The sequence below is a fragment of the Drosophila albomicans genome, chromosome X (genome assembly GCF_009650485.2).
Source record: "Drosophila albomicans strain 15112-1751.03 chromosome X, ASM965048v2, whole genome shotgun sequence".
NCBI classification, from domain to species: Eukaryota; Metazoa; Arthropoda; class Insecta; order Diptera; family Drosophilidae; genus Drosophila; species Drosophila albomicans.
In genome coordinates this window covers 28,399,610-28,423,927 of record NC_047627.2, presented here as the reverse complement: position 1 = coordinate 28,423,927, position 24,318 = coordinate 28,399,610, and the positions used below count along the sequence as shown (strand labels likewise).

General features: G+C 34.1%; 1 protein-coding gene across 2 annotated transcripts in view; it reads left to right on the top strand.

Moving 5' to 3' along the window:
• LOC117565843 (uncharacterized) overlaps window positions 1–24,318 on the top strand; it is a 328,547-nt gene that overhangs the window by 146,899 nt on the left and 157,330 nt on the right. For both annotated transcript variants that reach the window (XM_052007886.1, XM_052007885.1), the window contains exon 9: window positions 22,532–22,566. The gene's annotated coding sequence lies outside the window, so the exon portion shown is untranslated. The remainder of the gene's footprint in view (window positions 1–22,531; window positions 22,567–24,318) is intronic.

The window sequence follows — 24,318 nt, the reverse complement described above, 5'->3', positions numbered from 1 at the left end:
ATTGAATTTTATTTATTATTTTTACTGGAATAATAGTTGTGAAAATAAATTGCAATATTAATCTCGAATTTAATTTGCTGTTAACTTCGTGTAGCGCATTTGGCTGTGTCGTTGTGGCCGAGTGCTGTCGATTCTGATTGGCAGCCTTTGCTTGCTTTTGTTGCGTGTGGAGTGGTGGAGAGGGGGAGGGGAGGGGAGGAGGGGAGGAGGGGTTGGCTGCGCTTGGCTCGCATCAAGTGTGCACTAATGAAATAATTAATTACGAGCACAAGCAGCAAATCCATTCAGTTTCCCCCCCTCACTTCACTTCCTCCTCTTGCTCTACCTCGCTCTCTCTCTCTCTCTCTCTGTCTTGCTCTCTCTCTCTCTCTCTTTTGCTCCTACGCTGTGTGTGAGAGTCTTTATCTATCTTTAGCTGGACATCTCCAGCTTTAAGTGCTCCAAATACATATTTATAAACGCATATGTGTGTATATATGTGTGTACACATGTGTGTGTGTGTGTAAGTGTACATATGTGTGTGTGTGTGTGTGTGCACAACGCAGTCACAATAATCAAATTTAATTAAACCACTTTAAGCGATTTCTTAGCCACAAAATCTGCTCCCATTTAAACACACACACACACACACACACACACACACACAGCATCTTCCCCTCCCCCTCCCCCTCCATGATCATCACCCTTCCTCTTTCCTCTCCTCAACGAAAATGCCTCACACAACATTTGTTCATAATCGTTTCAATTGCATTGCATCAAAAAATGAAAACGAAGAAAATTCTATGTGTGGAAAATGTTTTTTGTTTTTTTGTGTGATTTTGATTTGAAAATCCATTTTTCCGTCGGCATTATTCAGTATTTATAAATTTAACTAAATTTAACATTATTTATATTAATATTCAAAATAAAGTCTCGTTTTTCTTTAGTGCTTAAATCATTTTGAAAGCGAAACAATTAATTCAAACTAATTTTATTTTTATATATACATATTAAAATTAAAAAATTTAATGATAAATGCAAAGAGATGCAAATTTCAATTTATCAATATATATAAATATAAAAATTAAGGTTTATTTGTACTAAAATCATTTATAAAAAATGGAATTCAAGCAGCCTATGCAGAAAGTGCTTTAAAAATAAGTTAGAGTTAATTTAATTTATATCTAAGTATTTAAAATAAATAAGAAAGAAATGTTGTTGATGAAAACTAAATCATAAACATTTTCTTTTTGTCAAAGTGATTGAAGAAGAATTCGATTCAATTTTGTTTCACCAACTTTTTTTTTTTTAATAATATTTTTGGCAATTTAAAAATATTGACGTTATCAATATCATTTTGTAAATACAAGTTAATTAATTCCTTAAATATTTTGCACATCATTTTTAAAAGGTCAATTTTAAAGTTTTCGTTTTTAAGTGCATTCTCGCTTATCTTTGTGTTTGATTATGAACTTCTATTTGAAATATAATTATTAAATATTTTGTGGATTGAACTTTTTTTGATTGTTTTTTTTTTTTAAGTATTATTGGCAACTTAGAATTATTGAGTTTAAAATTGTTTGCAAAGTTATATAAAAATATCATTTTTTTTATTTAAATTTAGAATTTTTCATTTTTTAAATGCAAATTAATTAAATCTGAACTTAATATTCATCTAAATATAAACTGAATATTTCTTATAATGCAATTTTACTTACCAATTCAACAAATCAAATATTTGTCCAACAATTGAGTTTAAATTAGCAAAATTTGATTAATATTTAGCTTGAATATGAATACCGAAATGTTCACTTTATATTAAAGGTAATATTTTTGATGTTACAATTGGTTGAATCACATTTGTCAAATGTTTATTTTCGATTAAAAGCAATTTTTGTTATGTTGAACATTTCTTGTGATTTTCAAATTTTTTATTATGAAAATTTCGCGCGATTTTTACATTTTCTATATCGAAAATGTTTAAAAATCTTTTAATTTTTATTGATATATATTTCATACTATAAAAATAAAGTGAAATATACAACAATCTATTGATTTTGTTTGATATTTATTTCAGAATATAAAAATAGTAAAAATTTTCAAAATAAAGAATATTGAAAATCGTAAGAAGTTTCATAATTTTGAATAAAATTAATGCATTATAAATTTACTTTGCTCTAAAAGTTCATTAAAATATTTGTTATCTTAAGTATTTCGAATTGTTAATTGTAATTGGCAAATCGTAACCTCAAAATTCGTTGGAACTAACCTCAAAGTTGTGGGCGTTGAAAATTGAATGCAAAATGAGGTTATGTTTGATGTTGATGAAGCGGCAATTAATGCAACAAACTGAAATGTCCAAGAAATGCAATCACATGAAATCCTAAATAGCTGTAAATGCGACGTATGTATGTGTGTTGTGTATATAAGCAGTATATATGTATGTGTGTGTGTGTGTGTAAGTGTCGCCTTACTTGCGCTTCCCTCACTCTCGCAGCTGCTTAAATCTAGTCTGCTTAAGCAAATGCATATGTGTGTGTGTGTGTGTGCCATACTGTGCTCCTTTTCTCACACGCACAACAACGACAACAACAACAACAACGACGACAGCCAATGGAGCCAACGAAGCCCCCATGATGAGTGCCGAAGTGCGGTAATGTCGCGGTCGCTGTCGCTGTTGCAGTCGACGTCGCAGTCGCAGTCACAATCACAGTCAGAGTCACAGAGTCACCTAACTCTCCCTCTCACTCACACAATGTGTGTGTGACACTGTGAAATGTGTCGCGCACATCGTCATTCGGCTGCTTCGTCGCCGCCTCTCCCAACGTCGTCGTCGTCATCGTCGTTGTCGTTGTCGTCGGCGTCGGTTGACCCTCGAAAAAGCGTCGCACGGAAAAAAGACAGCATTGGTCAAAGCCACGCGGATGGCCGCGCATGGCTCTAAGTGTGCGAGCGAGACGGTCAGAGGCGACAGGGGCCCACCACACAGCTAAGCACAAGCAGGCGAGAGCGAGCAAGCAAAACACATGCATGCTTCAGCTATATACTATATATATGTATGTGTTTGTGTGTATATTGGGTTGTGCGCTCTCACACTGTCGGCAAAGCAGTGTGTGCGAGCACGGAGAGCGGGGTAAGCAGTGTGTGTGTGTGTTGTCGTATTATGCATGGCAGCGGTGAGAGTGCGAGTGCGAGTGCGAGTGGGAGTGAGCGAAGAAGAAGAAGAATGAGAGAAGCAGCGTAACTAAAATGCGACAATTGTTGGAAACGTCACAACACAATTAAAATTTGCCAAAAAGAAAAATGAAGAGCACGCAAACTATTAAGCAAAAGGATAATGCATGCATATTAATTATGAGTGTATTGAATGTGTGTGTGTGTGTGTGTATGTGTTTTGTTGATGTGCTTGTTGTTGTGTTTCTATCTTCATTATGTTGTTGATAGCGCCAAAAGCACTTGCGAATATGGCGTAGCAAGAAGTGTAGAAGGGTGAGTGATGGAGAGGGGGTGAGGGGGACAGTACAATGAGTGTGGGAGCGTTGCGGTCTTTTGTGAGCCAATCTGAAGGTCGTCAAGTCCAATCCCGACACACACACACAACTTAGCGAGCACTCTGCATATGTGTGTGTGTGTTTGTGTGTGTGTGTGTTGGCCAAGGATGCCACAAACCGGTTCACAACATGATTATTGCACTTGAGCTTTATTTTTGTGTGTGCGCGCAAATTCAAATGAACAAAAAAAGAATACAAAGCAACAACAACAACAACAACAACAATATAACAAGAGAAGAAGCCGCTAAATTGAAAGTTTCGCGCAACAAATTGCGTCACAATAAATTTACTGCAAATTAGCAATTAAAATAATTAATGATTGAATTCAATTTTTATAGCATTTAACTTTAATCTCTAACAAATTCCTTCAACAGCTTAATATGATAAAATCATATAAAAAGCATGAAACATTTTAATATCTGAATGAATCTGACAATTCCTAAAGTTATTAATAATAGAAAGAATACAAAATGTTAAAGGTACTTAATGAAACTCATCTAGTTAACTTTCTTATTAAAATGAGTTATGTCCATTGAAAATTTACCATTATCAATTTGTTTTCTTATTATTTTTTATTATACAATTTGTATAATATTAAACTACTGTGTATTATAATGCAGGAAATTAATGTAAGAGGCAGAAGGAGGCATCTCTGATCCCTATAAAGTATATAGTATATATGATATAGCCATGTTCGTCTATCTGGTATATTTTTTTACTCCATATACTCTAAATACAGTTGTAAATATAGTATGTAGTTCAACATCAACATATAATACTACATATGGCATTTGGTATATTTTCAGTATTTTTCTTATATCATTTTAGTATATTGATGGTATATGTATGCCATTTATTTTGTAGTTCTATCAATATATAATACTATATATATAGCATTTGGTATATTTTTAGTATTTTTGGTATATTGATTGTATATTTTGGAACTTTATGCTACATTTTAAATGTAGTACCAATATATATTATTCGGTATATACTACATATAGCATTTGGTATATTTTCAGTATTTTTTGGTATATTATTTAAGTATATTGATGGTATATGTATACCATTTATTTTGCAGTTCTATCAATATATAATACTATATATAGCATTTGGTATATTTTTAGTATTTTTGGTATATTAATTTAGTATATTGATGGTATATTTTGGAACTTTATGGTACATTTTAAATGTAGTACCAATATATATTATTCGGTATTTTTTTTAGTATTTTTTGTATACTACTTTAGTATATCTAAAGAATAATAACGCACTGTTTGGTCTTATTCAAAATGGATAGCGGAAATTTTACAGTCAATCACACCGGACTGTAGCTTTCTAACTTGTTTATTATTATTTTATTATTATTATTCTATTATTTTTATATTACATTGAACTAAATAAAATTATCTTAAGGAAACAACAATTACCTATATCAATTTAAAATTTGCTCTTTTATTATAATTCAATTTATTCACTTAAAATTTCCTTTGTATTATTATCTAATCATTTTGTTTTATTTGATATCAAACTATAAGAAATGTAGGTGAGCGTTATGTAAATTTATTACTTTAAATTCCAATTTCATTTGATAGAATTATGTTGTTTTATTATATTGTTTTTCTTCATGTAAGAAATTTACTAAACTTGAACTTTAACATAATATTTTCTAAAATTCTATATTCTATTATTCTAAATTCTATTACATACTTAAAATTCAAAATTTAATTGAATTGAACTCATAATTTCTTTGAATGTAAAATGTTCTTTCATTTGGAAAATGATTTAATTCAAATGAAAATAATTCAAATATAATAAAAGTATTACTGTTAAAATTGGCAAATTAGTATTCTACATAGTTATTATATAATGTTAATTTCAAATAATTATTAAGCAATAAAATAGTTGCAACTATTTGATTGGAAATCGAGCAGCTGCTGTTGCTTAAATTCAAAATTATAGAAAAAGATAATTTGTGGATAATTTTCATGATATTATTTTGGCCGTGTGACAAGAAGATAAATGTGTCGCCCCTCCACAAAGAAAATAAAAAAAATACTAATAATAATAATAATGGAGCGGAAGGAGGAGGGGAAGTAAATGGTGACGGTGGGGAGGGGGGGAAATCGTTTGGTGAATGTGTGTAGCTAGTGTTGTTGTTGCCGTTTGCTGTGGCCATGGCAAATGATCAAAGGCAAATGCCGAAGCAGCAACAGAAACAGAAACCGAAGCTGAAGTTGAACTGTATTGAAATCATGGCGAGGGCCAAAAGAAAGCCAGGCCAAGAGACGCGGGGCCAAGGCAGAGGGCTAAATAACCAAAAGTCGAGACTCAAACTCAAACTCGAGACAACACAGAAAAACTCGGAGGGAATTGACCGCAATTATGCGATAAAGATAAAACAATGTGGTGTCATTTTTATGGTTCTTTTTTTCTGTGTTGTCTCGACGATGCTCGCACACAAGGTGCGGGTGTCGAAACCAAGTCGGAGAGAGCGAAAGAGAGAGAGAATAAGAGATAGAGGAAGACAAGAGAAGGTGATAATCTATAATTGCCCTTGCTGCAACGATTGTTCCTTTTTAATTCCACCGCCGCACACAAAATTTTGTCCTACTGTCGCTTCAGGGTCTACTTCTTCTTCTTCTTCTTGCAGCCAAGGGGCAGGACGACAACGACGACGACGAAGCCGCAAAGAGACATTTGGGTAACACGTGAAACGAATGCGTTGACAGCTTGTGAATGTGTCTCTACCGCACGCTACTCTTAGTATCTCTCCCTCTCACTCCCTTTCCCTCTCGCTCTTTCTCTCTCTTTCTTTTCTACACGCCTGCCTCGCTGTCTTGACCAAGTGATTAGGGATCAAAATATCGTTTATAACTCATAATGACCATGACAAATATTGCATACAATAGCTACGCTGCTGTCGGAGGGTCGCAGTGGAGGGTCGTCTCTTTTGGAGGGTAGTAGCTGGAAGGCTGTAAGGCTCCTTATGCTATGTTATAGTGTTGTATCATCATTTTGTCCTGTATCAAAAATATAAGTATCATACTATTATTTTAAGGTAGTATCGACTGGAAGGTCGTGTCTTTACTAAGGTAAGGCCGTAATGTAAATTGGCAAATATCTTAGAGAAGAGCTATTAAACAGAAAACGCTTTAGATTGCAAACTAATATCACCAATGTATTGCGTAGTATCTTATGGGTCGTAGTGGAGGGTCGTCTCTTTTGGAGGGTAGTAGCTGGAAGGCTGTAAGGCTCCTTATGCTATGTTATAGTGTTGTATCATCATTTTGTCCTGTATCAAAAATATAAGTATCATACTATTATATTAAGGTAGTGTAGTGACCAGAAGGCCGTGTCTTTACTTAGGCAAGGTCGTAATGTAGATTGGCAAATACCTTAGAGAAGAGCTATTAAACAGAAAACGTTATTGATTGCAAACTAATATCACAAATGTATTGCTTCTTTGATAGGTCACAGCGTAATGTCTTATGGGTCGCAGTGGATAGTGGTTTTTTAAGGATAGTAGCTGGAAGGTCGTAAGGCTCCTTATGTTGTATCATCATTTTGCTTGTACCAAAGAACTTAACAAGTAGTGTTTTAAGGAAGCGACTGTAATGTAAGCTGGAAAATATCTTAAGGAAGAGCCATGCAGAGAACGCTTTACTAGCTTGCAATCGAATCATAAGTGTATTGCTTCTGTGAAAGGTCGTAGCGTAGTGTTTTATAGGTTTCCGTTAGAAGGTAGCCTTTTAGAGGTAGTAGCTGAAAGGTCACAAGGCTCCCTATGCTATATGTTGCCGTGTGTGCGTCATCATTTTGCCCTTGTACTAAAAACTTAACACATAGTATCAGAAGGTAGTAGTGTAGCGACCGGAGGGTCGTGTCTTTACTAGCTAATGTAGCCGTAATGTATACGGACAAATATCTTAAAAAAAATAAACCATACTGAGAACGCTTTAGATTGCAGGCAAGAATCATCAATGCGTTCATTCTGTGATGTGTCGCTAAGTAGTGTTTTATGGGTCATCCTTTTTAGAGGGTCGTAGCTGGAAGGCCGTCTCGACAGCTCCACTAACTGAGCTATGAACGAACAACTTTATAGAAATATGCGATAAATTTCATAATATAGTGTCGCTCTACGACCTCCTCTCTTCTATTTTGGTAGTAAATCATATTTTACTGCACTTTACTGTTACTATATTCAATGACTTATTCTATACATTATTTCAAAATAATATGCTTTAATATTATACTATATTCTTGTGCAACAATTTAATAACTTATGTTTCGTTCGACGACCTCCCGTTGTGTAGTGTCGTTGTGTCGAGCCTCATCGCTCATTGTGGTCAACAGTTGGTGATTGTGTCGTTAAGGTCACGCCAACTGGACTCGACCACATGGTGAATGTCCTCGTCCATCGTCCTCGTCAGCTGACGCGACTCCTTTGCCCTTCCTTCTTGTCTTTATTGTACGGACCGCTAATGAAGCCCAACCACAGTGGAAACTATGCGCATCTGATAATCGTTTAATCGCACATCACAAATTGCCCATTGTCCATTGTCTCTCCCTCTTGCTGTCGCTGTGTATATGTGTGTGTAAGTGTGTGTGTGTGTATGTGTGTGTGTGTGTGTGTGGTATGCGTATCGCTATCGGTTCCACATTAACCACAATTAGAGTGACCATGCTTCGGCAATTAATTTCACTTCAGTTAATGTTAATTGATGTACCATGCCCACTACACACTGCACAGTGGTTCACAGTGTCAGTGAAGAGGCTATAAAGAATGTTAGAAGATATATTTTAAATTTCGAAATATGTATATCAATTCTATGGTTAATTCTCTGACGGAATTGTGTAGTCGAAAAAACATCAACTGAGTTAATTTTAAAAATAAATAAATGTTATTCTTGTAGCTCTGGTTTATATTTAGAGCTAAGATTGACTGTTGAAACTTTTTCTGTTAAGCGATAAAATATATAAAATTTGTTGTTTCAATTATCTTAAAACAGCAAAATAATTCCAAAATCATTCTTAGCTCTAATTTAAGTGCTAATCAAGAGCTATAAGATTCATCTTTACTCAAAATCAAACAATATTTTGATATATGTTTTTTTGTTTAAACATATTCCGCCAGAGAATTACCCATATAACAATTTGATATATATTTTCTAATACTCTTTATAGCCTCTTCTGAAAATTACCCATATGATAAATTTCGTATTTGAAATAACTAAGCATTTGAATAAATACATGTATGTATATTATTTGAATTTGTAGAGGTATAAATAAAAAATATTTTATTTGTTTTTATTATTATTATTAATATTTTTATGCATTTATGTATATATTAAAATACATAATTTAAAAGGGTTACTGCACACTTATTTCTCTTATTTTTATAGCGTTTTGGCATAGGTTTCAGATAAATTTTGATATTTTTCAGGCAAGACTTTTCTTAGAAGGACATAATTACTTGAGAAAAGAGTTTTATTAGCATATAGAGCATATAAAAGTTAAGAAACTTTCAAATTCAAATCGGATGAGAGTATTTGATTAAAGGAAACAAAATTTAAAATATTTTTTAAGATATTTAAAAATTTCTTATAATTATATAAGTTGAAATAAACACATTTTTGAGTTAATAAATTAAAATACAATAAAATAATCAACAAATTTCAGCTGCTTCATTTTATAATACAAGAAACTGAAAAAAAATTAGTAACAACTCACTCTGAAATAATCCAAGCGTAACAAATCAATACTATCCCACTGTGCGCACTGGGAAAAGCGCATTTAGTGGGCTATGTGTGAGCGAGTGTGCGAGTGTGCGAGTGAGTTGGCTATCAAAGTTCTCAATCAACATACTCGTAAATTTGCCAATTGCTGACAAACTTAACGCTCTCAAATTACGAGTGCTCACGGCTCAAGTGGGACGACGACGACGACGACGACGACGACGCTGCGCTTAGATAAAACTCGAAAAGCCAAACAGAGAGAAAAAAAAGCAAAACACAAAACAACAACAACGAAAGAGGAAAAATAATTCGTAAAATAAAAACAAAAAACAACAATTCGAAAGAGATCGCGGAGCAAGAATTATTTGTGTGGTTTTTTTTGTTTTTCTACTACATATTTTTTTTCTTCCTTTTTTTGTGTGTGTTGTTTTTTTTTTCAGCGATGTCACCTAGGTACAATGTGAGAAGGCGAGGACGAAGGCAAACAGAACGCGAGAGCGAAGGAGGAGGAGGAGAAAACAAAAGGATGCGCCAATGTGGCTGGCAAAACAATGAAATTGTGAAATTTTCTCTGTTCGAGTTGAAAAAGAAGAAGAATGTCATGAAGTATGATTTAAGCCCCTTTGTGTGTGTGTGCGAGTGTGTGTGAAGCCAAACATTTGGCTGAATCAAGTGCTTCGCTCTTGAAGCGCGTAAACACCCCCGAAAAGAACGAAAAGAAACACAAAAAAAAAGGTCAGGGATTTGTCATTTGTCGCCCGCTTTTTGCTGTTTGTGTGGTTGAAGTAGACACTTGACTGCGCCTCGGCTCAGACACCTGACATGCGGCGATTAGTGGCGGACAGAAGGACAGGCGGACAGACGGACAGCAGGAGAGAAGGACAGACGGAGAGACGGACGAAACAATCCCGTTTGTTGTTGTTGTTGCTTTTGCTGTGCAGATCGATCGGGAAGCAAAGTCAATGTGATTTAGTTTTGACGTCAAAAACAGCAAAACGCCGTTTCTTCGCTCTTCTTCTTCCCTTCGCATCGCATCGCTCTCTCTCTCTCGCTCCCTCTCTTTTGGCTGTGGGAAGATTGTATCGGGGTTTTGGGTCGGAAATACGAAATGCCTCGAGTCATCAGCTGCAATGCAAAAAGCCACTAAGTGTGCTGCAACATTGCCACAACGGAGTCTGCTCGACCACACAGATACGCTGTAAACTGATGAACAATGACTGGGATACCCTGTAATTCGCTTAGCAAAAAAAAATCGAAAAGTATTTTAATCAAGATTTGCAATGTTCTTTTCAGTCCGGAATAAAACAATATTGAATCACAATTTTAATCTTAAAATGCATAAGAAATTTTATCTAAAATTGTTTCAACTTAAAAATTTAATTTCAAGATTGTTATTTTTATGATCTAAAAAAGAAGTATACGAAATAATACATAATGTGATATACTATTCTTTTCTTATATTTATTACGTATTTATGCTATAATTTAAAATAAATAATATATGATATAATAATAATAATAATAATATAAGAAATAATATAAAATACTATGTTTTTTTTGCGGTAAGTTCTTTGCTTCCCCAGCATTAAATTACATTAATTTTTATAAGAGTTTTGTCTAAAAAAAAATGAATTATTTTATAATGTTTTCAGATTGAGAAACGCTGTAATATTCTGTTTTTTTTTTTTACTACGAGTATAGAGATATATTTCTACTTCAATTCAAGATAGACTTAATAGTTTTGCTTATTAATTATTTTCACAGTTTATTTTTAGGAGCGTTGCATTTCAAATTTCGAAAATCGAACCTTGTTCTAGATTATTACCATTATTTTATATTCCAGATAGTTTTAATAGTTGTGTTGTTAATGATTTTAAAAACAAGATAAATATTTCCAAAATCAATACTTAGAACTTTTCTTTTCCAATAAAGTTCTAAATCAGTTTATTTTTAAGAACTTTAAAAATCGAACTTCGATGTATATTATTTTTATAGCGTATGTTTTATTTGAGTAAAAGTGAAAAATGTTCCTTCTTTAATTCAAAATAGATGAAAAAGTTTTGTTTGCTAATGAATTTGAACATGTATCTCAATAAACAAATCTTTTCTTTAAGAACTTTAAGCATTCAACTTTGATACATATTATTTTTATAACGTATGTTTTTTCTTTTTCAATTCAGTTCTAAAGTTTTTTAAGAACTTTAAGCATTCAACTTTGATACATGTTATTTTTATAACGTATGTTTTACTTGGTCACCAAGTCTTGTCAGTCGCAACGACTCGCCCAATAATGTTGTACAGGGTATACAGCAGGAGCATCAACAACAATAAACAATACGCAACTTCAACTTCAACTTTAACTTTAACTTTAGCTCATTTGGATAGTTTCTGAGGGTTTGGTTTTAGTTTTGGTTTTGGTTTTGGGGCCGCGTCCTATTCCTGTTGATTGACCCGCGATAGCATTTTGTGCTGCAGCTGCCCAGCCTCGATCAGAGTGGAGAGTGAATAAAGCGGGTTTCATTTCATGTCAAAGGTAAAGGTGTTATCGAACTGTCTGCAATTGCAAATGCAAATTTCTCGATGTGTGAACAACATATTAGCTAATTATATTCACATTGAATATGAGTGTGTTGATTCGCATTCGTTTTGAGATCGTGAGAACTGAACTTAATTGATTTCCACATGCATGTGGAGCAAATGAGATTGTGTCCATAGAGTTCAAGAGCTACGCATGAGCGTCACAAATCCAAAAGTAATCTCTAAGGTGTTCTTTGGCTCTCACTTTGTCTCTCTCTCTCTCTCACTCGCTGCAGCTTCTTCTTTCCATTTCCATTCCCTTTGTTCATTTCCTTCAAGTTCTTCCTCTCTCTCTCTCTCTTTGTGTTATCTCAAGTTCTTTGGCCCTGCGGCAACTTGGCTGCAATTTTTCATTATTCGTACTCTTTTTTTAAGTGATCGATCGAAATTAAATAAGAAATGTAAGCAACGAGAAAGGCAGGAAAATGCCCAGCAACAGCAACAACAACAACAAAAAGGGTAACCCACAGTGTCCTGCTTTCCCCCTCACTGCTCCCTCCACCATCCTCCATCCTCCTCTTTTGGGTTGGGGAATGCGATGGTTAATGTGCGTTTAGATACGAAGACATGTAATTTCCCAGCCCCAGTGCGATCAGCTCACCACCGTCCTCCAATTGTCTTGGCTCTGGAGACTCTGAACCACGGCCAAGATCAGCACAGTAAAGAACAGGCCAAAAGAAGAACTCGGCTTGTTCGCCCCCGATCGCATACCCTGTAGCATAAATCAAAAGCAGCATGCTGAATCGATGCTAAATATCAGAAATTTACATCTTATAATCATTTATATAAACACATTTTTATTGTATTTTCATTTTGTATAATGTACATCTTATAGTGATTTATATTTTATATAAGCACAATCTCGTTAATGTATATTTTGATTATTATAATAATTTTGTTCTTTTTTGTACAATAAGTGCAGATGTATTCCTTCATTTAAATGATTTTCGTATTAAAAAATTTAATCATTAGAATTATAGATTTTGATTATTATTTTTTTTTTCACAAAAAGTACAGATATATTTATTTTTAAAATGATTTTTATTATCAATATGTTTGATATTAAGAAATCGAGTCTATTTATCCATAGCAAATTTAATTTTTTTATTGATTTTTTTAAATTTTCACCTTTTTTGTTTTCCTTTTTTATTTATTAAATGTCAATGAAGAGATAACGTTAAAAACAGTTCTTTCTTATTATATTAAGTGTAATTTTTGCTTTTCAGTAATTATGTTTTATATACAGACGCATATTTATTTCATTATAAATGCTGTTTATGTATAGTTTAATTATTATTTACTTCCTATAACCACACATATGTACAGATATATTACTTTTTTTACTACTTCATTTAAATGTATTTGGTATTCAGAAATCAAGTTATAAGAACTATACAAAATTCCTAAAATTTTTCATTTTTTATTTATTATATGTAAGTGGAGAGGTAACAATCTTGACACTTTCTTATTGTTATCATATTCAATTATTACCTTTTCATCATATTATGTTATTGTTTAGAGTAATTTAATTGTTCCCTTTCAGAAATTGTTTATCTATGAGAACAGTTCTTTATTCTTTCTTTATTTCCTTTTCAGAAATTTTATGAATGAATTATATTGTAAATCAATTTATAAAACTTTATTGCTATCTTCAAATTTGTATCAAAAAGAAAAGAAAGTTTTTAAATTGTTTCTCTGTCGTACCATTTGCAATACACACAGGGTATGAGCAAGTCGAGTCGTTTGCTCAGAGTTGTTGTGCTTGGTTTTTTTCTTTGCTGGTCTTGGACAGTTGTCAATGGGGCAGATCACAAGGAGGCCACAGAGCCACAACAGAGAACTTCAGCTGCAGCTGAGGAGCCAAGGAACCGCCTCAAGGAACTTCGCTGCGCTGCGCTGTAAAGAACCTGACGTTGTCTATGATGACGGCCTTTGATTATGATGCCAATGGATGCAATATGGCAAAGTGTGTCTACGTGTATGTATGTGTGTGAATGTGTGTGTGTGCTTATTACGCTGAGGCTACTGCTGCGAAAAGCAAAAGCAAAAGGGGCAGCGAACAAAATGCACGCAAGCTGCATTCGAAACTTCATTATGAGCACAAAGCACATCACGATGATCATGATTGTCGTTGTTGTTGTCATTCGATGCTGTAGTGCCACCTGCACCGCCAACGACACAGCACTTTACTTCGTGCACCTGTATGACCGTGAGGGCAATTTCTATCACAGCTGTTAGAAAGAGAGCGAGGGGATTAGTTCTATTAAAAAGGGAGAGAAAGAAAGAGAGCGAAAAATGCAAACTTTATGCATCGAAAGCCATAAACCGAACTGTAATCATCACAAAATCTACACACATACATAGTTACTATATTAACTCACTCACTCACACTCTTAATCCGTTATTTCTCTCACCCTTTCCTTTTTACATCCCGATTGTGTTTTATTCGTAGACAATATACAAGTTTTCTTCCAGTCCCGTCATGTGTAGACACAAGATGCGAAAAGACTTACTCACTTCGTTTTGCCGTATATGCGGAACTGATTATCTACAAGACTCGTCGAGTATAAATTCTTGCCAAAGGGAAATTTAAATTTCCCTCGGCTGCGCTGGCGGAATTTGTACTCGACGTTTCTTGTAGAAAATATGCGGTGCAGCTCTTGCCGAAAATCTGTGCTTAGATTCTAGTGCGTAGTTCGGAATATGCAAAATAAAAATACGCTCAAAAATATATGCAGTAAATAAAATGTTTATTATACTTGAAATTAAATTTATTAAAACTAATACAATGAGTACTTAAATTTATATATAATATTATCTAAACAGTTTTACTTATAACTAAATAATATAATAGCTAAAAGAAAAAATTAATTTATTTCGCCGTTTTCAATATTCTTCGCCCTGAACAATGCCTTGTAGTTTCTATTTTTATCATCCAACGTAGCTCTTTCGTGGTCCTCAAAACTGTAAATATAAATACAAATACAAATATATTTTTTAATTTAAATCAGATTAGAATAGTAGTTTAATAATATTAACAACTTACCTCTGATTGTTTTATAAAAGACGCGTAGGAAAAAATCAACTTTCTCGTACAGCACTCACAAAACAAATGACAAATGATACACAAAATTGCACATGTTCGAGAAAAGTAGGCGTTAGGGAAATTACGCGTTGCGCTAAGAGGGCGCGTACACCAGACTCAATGCAAGAAGCATTCTACAAGACGATTCATCTAACGATCTGCATAAAATTCTTGCAGTCTCGGTCTTGGCATGACACGAAACACAATTGGGATGTCATCAAAGAGCGCAACAACAACATAAAGTCAAAGCCAACAACAACAAAAAGCGAACTGCTAAAAATCCTTTGCTCACACACTGACAATCATCTACAATAATGCGTGTGTGTGTGTGTGGTCCGTGGCTGTGAGTGTGTTAGACACGATCAGCAAACGTTTGCTGTGACATTCAACTAGCGAGTTCTCGCTTCCACTCACACTTGCATGTTGCCTTGGTGCTCCTCATTAAGGGACATTTTTGACATAATTGTCCAACTTGGAGCATTTGTTCCCTTTTTGAGGAAAAAATTAATGTCCCACAAATGTCAGTATGTGACAGACGAGCGCAGAGTGCAAGTGCAAATGTGCAAATCTCGAAGCATTTGCATATCAATACGCTAATTATTAATTAATAATTGAGCTTCGCGAAATCGTTAATCATATTCAATATCGAAAAGTATATAGTGTGAAATATGTATGTGTATGAAGTGCATTTTGCTTAATTTGTCGTCTGCGGAACCTGGAAAAAAAAGTGAGTGAAAAAGTGGCGTGGCGTCATTTTGCGATTCTCTTTCACATTCTTCGTGTGTTGTGCGTTGGTGTTAGTGATTCCTTTTTTACTTAGCTAGCCTAAAATGTAAATGCATGTGTTTTTTTTGTATTTTTTTTTGTGTGATTATATGTAAGTGTGAGTGTGTACAGTCTTATAAATTTGTGAATGTGAGCAAGAGTCAAAGTATAAGAATGCAAGTAAAATATTATCTTATAAATTTGTGAATGTGTTTGTGTTTTTTTTGTGATTATAAGTGTCACAGTATAAGAATGCAAGTTAAATATTGCATTGCGTTGCTGCTGTGTAAATATGTATGTGAAGGTGAGTAGCTACAAATATATTATATTTGTATGCAAACATACAAGCTTAGATATATGTATGTGTGCGTGCTTTGCAATGTGTCAATCGTTTTTTCGGGTTGGCCACGAAGCTTTCACGAAGCGTGAATAGCCAAATACATGTTCGGCTTTGTAGGATCGCAGCTTCGGCAATTTGTCTAAGCTTTCTCTTTGTCATCGACTCGTAAGTAATTTAAGCTTTCGGTGTGTTTTTCTCTTAATTAGAAAGAAAACTTAAGCGTATGCAGTTCTTAAATAAAAAAAGCTTACAGTAATGCGCTTAAGCATTGAGAGAAAGCTCACAGGGAAGTAAATAAAAATTTGTATTACAAGAAATTACAATAAAATTTTTATTTAATAGAAATGTTGCAGTCTTTAAAAATTAGACTTGACTTTAATGCAATTGATCGATCGATGATCGAGGCATTTTTTCGGTGGGTGAGCCAAACACCTGCTGTGAGTGGAGAGATTTTGCATGGTTGTCGTAATTTTTTTTGTGGTGTTGTGTTTTTGGGATCTCATGACAGTTTCAAGATATTTGTTGTTGGTGTATTGGATTTTTCTTTAGTTTAATTAACGAATCTGAAAGATCTGCTGCAGCGCATTTTGTGCCGCATGCTGAGTTCAATTCACACATTGTGCCTGGTCATGTGGCTTCAAAGAGTTTCGAGAGTTGAGCAGAGTTTTCCCATTAAACTGGTCGAATACTCGAATACTCGCTAGAGTGCAGCGCAAATTGTTTACAATTCGGAAAAAAAAATTGTTGCCGCCTCTGTGTTATCTGTGGGCACATCTTAACGAACACGCAGCTCCAGAAGAAGTGCAGCTCACAAGCTAAGCTTGGTCAGAGAGCAGAGCAGGAGGTCTCAGCCCATCATATCGCAAGGCAATGTTGTGTGTGTCCCCCCTCTTCAACTCCTCACCCCACTGCTCCTCCCCAGCTTGCAACTTTACAGCGTGCAACTGCAACTGCAACTGCTGCTGCTTCTTCTTCTTCTTCTAGCCATGGTCATGGAGAGTCATGTCGATTGCAGGCCAACTCGTTGTTTAGTGTCGGTTAATTTGGCATCATTCATCGTCGTGTGGTCAAAGCCAAATGTCATGCAATGGCTAAGACCCGCTTCGCTAATTACAGCCTCTTGTTTATCCCTCTCCCCCTCACTCCCCTGTCTGATGGTGGCAATAGAAGCCTCCTTGCCACTTGCTAGTTGCAACTGCAACTGCAACTCACGTGACACTGCATCACGCAGCTTTCAAGATCAAATGAAATAGATCACCAGCAGCTGCTGGGTCCAGGTGTCATCCCTCTCCTGTCCTCTTCTCTCCTTTCTCCCCTCCTCTTCTATCACAACTTGACTTTTAGTTGAACTTTAGTTTCAGTTTCTCACATAATAATGATTGCCATCAGTTTCTTATGAATATGTGCGCTATTGGATTTCTAACTATTTTTTAAGAAAAGGAAAAAATTCGGAACTTTTTATAAAGGCAGGAGTTTAAAGTTATATATAAAATAATAATTATATACATTGCATAGATAATTCTTTACTTACCACTCACAATTAATCAAAACAAAAAAACCGAAAAATTCACAAATAATATAAACAAGTAAGAAAGCTTCAAGCGAGTGTGCTCGACTTTGAGATACCCGGTATTAATTGTGAAATATACCACAAAAATACTATAAATATACCAAAGGCTATATATTGGTATATTGATAGTGTACTACATTCAAAATATACCACTGAGTGCAAAATATACCAGATTGTGTTTCCCCATAAAAAGTATTTCTTAAACTTCTACATTTTTTATCTGATAGCAACCAAATCTTGAGGATTCTTTAATACTTAAGTGATTATTGTATGTTCCAAAAATCGTCGCTCTAGACTCATAAATCGTATTGGTAAATAATAATAAAAACACGTTTGAAAAACATTTTTGGATGCAAAAGTTTAATGAAAGAAAAATAAATAATGTATAAAGACTTATTCCATTTTTGTTTATTGTTTTTAAATATATTTTTTTATTTATATACATTAATGTATAACATTCAAATTATAAAGTCAAGTTTCAGTAAGGAAAATATTTTTTTCTTAATGCTTAATGGTAAAAAATAAAGAAAAAATCTAAAATTAGAAAAATATAAAAAAAACACTTGACATGCAAAAGCTTACACTTTATAAGACCATATTCAATTTTATTTGTATTTTGTTTTTTTTTTTTAATTTGTCTTTTTTATTTATAAAATCGGAAAATAATATAAAATCGGGTCTGAGATCATTTTTGAATGCAGAAGATTAATAAAGAAATGTAATACTTTTAATTTTTATTATAAATTTTTTCCAAATTTGTCTTTGTTATTTATAAAAATGTATAGCGTATTATAATATTTTCTGTAAACATTTGTGCAACATAAAATGTATGTTTTATTTACCATGTTTACTACATTATATATTCACATGTCGCTAGATAAATATCTTAGGAAATATGCATATTTCCCATATTCATTTGATGCGTATCTCACGAGTGTCGCGTCTTAAGTCTGGGAATCAGTGACCCATCAAGTTAGCTGTGGTCATCTTGGCTCTTGTTGATCCACTTTGCTTTTTGACTCTCGCTCTATGTGTGTGCGTGTGTGTGTGTGTGTGTGTGTGTGTGTGTGTGTGTGTGTGTGTGTGTGTGAGTGTGTCTGTGTGTTGACATTTGTGTTGCGACTTTGTGTGAGCTTCAACTGGCCACTCTGAAGACAACCTCGAGTGTAGAGTGGAGAGTAGCGGGTGGAGAGCAACAGAGAAGAGTGCAAAATGTGTGAGTCTGTGTGTGTGAGTCTGTATGTGTGTGTGTGTGTAGAGTGGATCGCATAATACGAGTATATGCAATCGCCTGAGGTGGAAACAACAAAGAGATCTGTTCGCGACAACGATGACGACGTTGTGGGAGAGGGGAGGGAGACGGGAGAGATAGAGAGAGAGAGGGAGAGGGGGATGGTGACGGTGTCGACCATGTCGGCAATGTCGACGTGGTGGCGTTTGCGTGTCAAGCGACATCATTTGCATAACAATGCTGGGGACGATTCAAATTTTTGGTCTCCCAGAGCAATTTTCAGACACACACTCGCACACACACACACATAGAGACTGTTGCAGTTGCATATACACGCCCTCTGGCACCTGCTCATACCACATTTAGATATCTACGACGAGTACATTAATGATTTTCAACTGAAGTCAACGTCGCGTCTCCGTTGTCGGCGTCACAAATCGCTGGCAAATACCTGCACACACGCGTATGCATATGACATTATCCAAGACACTCCCCTGACTATCTGACTATCCGACTATCTGCCTATCTGCCCAGCCCCCTGACCAACACACACCCGCCTCGAAGCTACGCTGAAATACACTGCGAGAAAAATTATGAGACTCAGAGGCGAGCACATGTGGATACATGTTTGTCACTTCTGACTCCAAAGTGACGTAAATTCGTAAAAATATGTATGTTAATCGTCTTAATTTCTTGTTTCTTGTGTCAATTTATTATTTTTTTGTTGTATTATTTTCTACTTTATATAAAAGCAACAAATATTCAAATAACCAGTTGTATATATTTATAATTATATAATGAAATTAATGAATATTATTATTTAATAATTCTGACTTTAAAGTGACGTAAATTTGATACAAATATGTTAATCGTCTTAATTTCTTGTTTCTTGTGTCAATTTATTATTTGTTTGTTTTATTATTTTATACTTTATATAAAAGCAACAACTATTCAAATTACAAGTTGTATATATTTATAATTATATAATGAAATTAGTGAATAATTATTATTATTTAATATTAAAATAAAAGCGCTGTTATTATTTTATTTTTATTTATTTTTTATTTTTTTTTTATTTATTTTTATATCATTTCAATGTAATTAAAATCAGCAAGATAAATTGTTTATGCAAAAAAAATTTTTTTTAATATTTTAATTCAATTTAAAATAAATGGCAAAGAGGGAAATGTAAAACAATATATAAAATAAGTAAGAAATCTACTGTTGAGTGTGTTTGACTGTGAGATACCCGCTAACCATTTTTTATAAAAACAACACACTGCAGGACTATTCTTAAAATATACCAAATAATGTACAGTTAAAATTCTAAAATATACCGAAGAAGCCTTATTTGGTATATAGATTACTACATTGAAAATATACCATAGTGGTCAAAATATACCAAATTATATGCCAAAGCAGTTAGGACGTAAGCAGGCGTAATTTGACATACAAAAGTTGTTCTTTAATATCTTCTACAATTTGTATCCGATCAAATTCTCAGGAATCATAAAGATTATAGTTATTATTGTCTGTACCAAAATTCGCAACTCTAGCTTCAAATTTACGCTTGTTATTCGATTTTTGTCGAATTGTGTGGGCGAAATTTTAAACGAACTTGGTCTCTTTTAATCTCTGATAAAATTTCAATACTATAAATTTATTTTACTTTTTTTTTTATTTTTAGTAAAATCTATTTATTTATTTATTATTATTTATAATTTATTATTTTTAGTAAAATTTATATTAAATTTCTTTTTTAATGGATTTGTTTATTTTCAATTAAATTTTTAGTACAATTTATATTACATTTCTTTTTATTCATTTCCAATTAAATAAATATAATTACAATGAAGTGCAATTCACAACTATAAAGTACTCTAAGTACTCAAGTACATAGCTGTTTTTCTCAGTGTAGTTGTGCACCCCACGAATATCTCGGTTTGTCTCGTCTCTCTTAAGCTGCGTTGGATTGCGTCGCCAATGCGGAACGGAACGAAACGAAACGAAACCGCGAGCGTTGCGATCGCGCGACGTCCAACCTGTCGCATCTTTTACCCCCGCCTTCCCTTTCCCTGTTGCCCCCTCCACCCTAGTTGTCACCTCTCTCTCACCTCTTCGTCGTCGTCGCAACTGTTGAATAATTTATGCGGCCAGCCACTGTTGTCAGCGGCACCTCCTCCAACTTCAACCTCAACCTCAACTTTAGCTTTTCATGCACATCTCTCGCACTCTCCCCTCTTTGCTGCTCCCCTCTTCCCTATTATGGGCAATGTCGCCGCGTTGCTGTCGTAACCCTTCCCCCTACCGAGAGAGAGAGGGGGCGGGAGAATTATTTGCGTTCGCCTCCTTGCGTTTCTAATTAAGCGAGAGAAATATTCAAAAACTTTGCCATTGTTTCAACGATTTTCAAGTTCAATTTACATAACATTCCTAACCGCCGCTTCGTAGCATTCAACTCTCGCGACTCTTGTTTTTGTTTTTGTTTTTATGTTTTACACAAACTCTATATATACATAAGTTTATTTTTTTTCTTTATACTTGTGTATTCATTACTTCTTCTTGCCCCCCTCCGTCTCTCACACACACAATTGCTCTGTCTGAGCTATTTAAGTCACAGCCTTGAGTCGTTGCTGGTTAATCGTTTGGCAATGCAATGCAAAAACAACAACAACAGCAACAACAACAACAACTGAAAAAGGGTTCAAGGTCAGCGTTGCATTGTGCAAAGGTCACCAAATTGCCGCTGCTTCAAGCTGTTCATGCTGCAACTTTGCAACTTGCAACTTGCAACTTGCTAACTGGTTCAATGGGCTTCCCTTTCAATCTCTGCCTCTTCTCTCTCCCTCTCTATCGTTTTGCGCTGAGTTTTTCATGATCTGCGCTTCATCAGTGTCAGTCTATTTGCCACACAAAATGCGGCTTCTGCTTCAACAAGACTTTTCTAATCATTTGCAGTCTTTTAGGTAAATATTATTGGCAAATGTTTAAAGCTCATTGGAAACGCTTTCAAATTTTATTACATCAAAATATAAAGCCACAACTTCTTATGTTTTTGTTAAAGAATTATATATCAATATCCACTTTCCCTTAGGTAGAAGAGTTTTATAACTTTGAGCATGCAAAAATTGTGTGAATCAGACAGAAGAAGAAATCTTCGACCCTCTAAAGTATATATAATATATTCTTGATCCGTTTGTCTGCCTGTTCGCCTGTCTGTCTGTCTGTCTGTATTTCTGTTCGTCTGTCTGTCCGTCCGTTAGTATGAAACTCTGGATCTCAAAGACTATTTTAGATAGAGCTTAAGAAATAGTGCTGTATGACAAAATACGCCCAGTGCAATCGGATATTAGCTGCTTTGACTGACAATCTGGTCAATTTTTTTACTTCTATGGTGTATTTTGTATTACTTTATCGATATACCAAATACAGCCTTCGACATATTATAGTATTTTACGGTATATTAATCACCAATCTGATGCGTACGTTATCAATATACCAAATACAGTCTTTGGTATATTTTAGTATTTTTGTGGCATATTAATTTAGTATATTTTAACGGGTTTTATTTTTAGTTTCAGTTTTCTACTAGCCAAATACATACATTTTTTATGAATGCCTTAAATAATGTAGAACATTTCTTTCGCTACTAATTTTGTTTAAAATATTTCATATATTTTCTTCATTTTCTTTTAGAACTCTTCAATGCGACGTTTAAGAAGTGAAAAATGGTAAGTTTCTTAATGTGATTCAATTGTTATTTTTGCTATTACTCTTATTTACCATCATCTTATTCTTACTTGCTTGATTATATATTTAATCAGAACTTCTATGTGATTAAATTAATATTTTTAGTATCAGGAATATTTAGCCAATTCTTAATCTTACCTGCTTGATTACAAGTATGCGTGAAAATAAAAATTTTAACATTTTTCATAGTGTTTTCTCGAAGTTTTACTTTCCCAGTTCATTTTCTACACAGAGTTTATACTCTATATTTTTCCTAAGGCTTTTTCCACATCGTGAATTCGCATCACTTTCATAAACCGTTGATCGGCATTCGGCTCAATGTTATTTATTTATGCTGTTAATCCTTGAGCAACATACGATTCGATTCGTTTTCCTTCTCCGGCAGCTGTTGCCGCCGTCTGCTCTAATTTCTATCATCATCATTATCATCGTTGCAGGACCCTTTATCCTGCCACTTTCAAAAGAAAACAAAAAAAAAAAAATTATATGATATTATTTAACGGCATAAGAGTGTTTTCCTTCTTTATGATGTTGGGTTCTATTTCTATTAAAATCTTTGGCATTGGCATTGTGTGTGAATGTAAGGCAAGGATGCGTTCGAATTTGGCAAAATATGAACATATTTATAGATACAAATCTACCGTTATTAGTAGTTGATATAATGAGAAGAATTAGAGCTTAGTCTAAATCAATAGTTAGGGGATCTTTAAAAGTTTGGTAAATAAAAAATGTATTTCAATTTCCAAAAATAAAAATGTATGCCTTTTAAATAATAAAGAGTTATTCGATATTTCTGCCAGCAAAACGTTTGCGAAAGGAATAAATCTTTATTATAATTTGCATTATCTTTCGCATCATTTTTTTAAGGTTTTCTTGCATATAATCGTTAATTGAAAAGTTTGGTACATTAAAAATCTATTTAAATTTGCCTGAAATTATAATTGATGCTTTAAAAATCATTTAGAGATGTTCGATATTTGTGCCAGCGAAACGTTTGCGAATGGAATAAATTTGATCTATATTTTGTACATAAGTTGTCGCAACATTTTATGTTATGATATTTACGTGATCTTGAAAAACGTAGTGAATAATAAAGTAATTAAGAGTTATATCTGCCAGTGAAACGTTTACGAAGGGAATACATTTTGTTTTTATACTTCTTTATATTTAATAAATTATTTTCGCGTCATTTTCTAAACGATTTCTTGCATATACTCATTAATTGAAATGCATGCCAGTGAAACGTTTACGAAAGTAATAAATATTAATTATATTTTATACATCATTTAATGAATTGTTTTTTGCGAATTCATTTTGATTGAAATATATGCCAGTGAAACGTTTACGAATGTAATGCAATATTTATCTATTATTTGTTGTATGCCTGTGAAACGTTTGCGAATGTGATGCAAAGAGTAACTTTCTGCGCTTTTCTCTCCCCCCCCCCCCCCCCAAATGCTTCATTGTTATTGCCAGCTGAACGTTTGCGAATGCGACACAAAGAGAAATATGATTGTCAGCTCTCCAGAGAGAAAACGCCAGAGACACGCTCTAATTTTAATGCGCTGTGCGTATGATTGAAAATTTCATTGCTGACAGCTCACAACAATTGGCATCTTGCATCTTGCATCTTCATCTTCATCTTCAACTCGATTGCGGCAGCTGAATGAAGAAGGAAGCAACTGTCTCGATTCCCAAATGATGCGCTAAGTAGCGAGTACTCGACACAATGC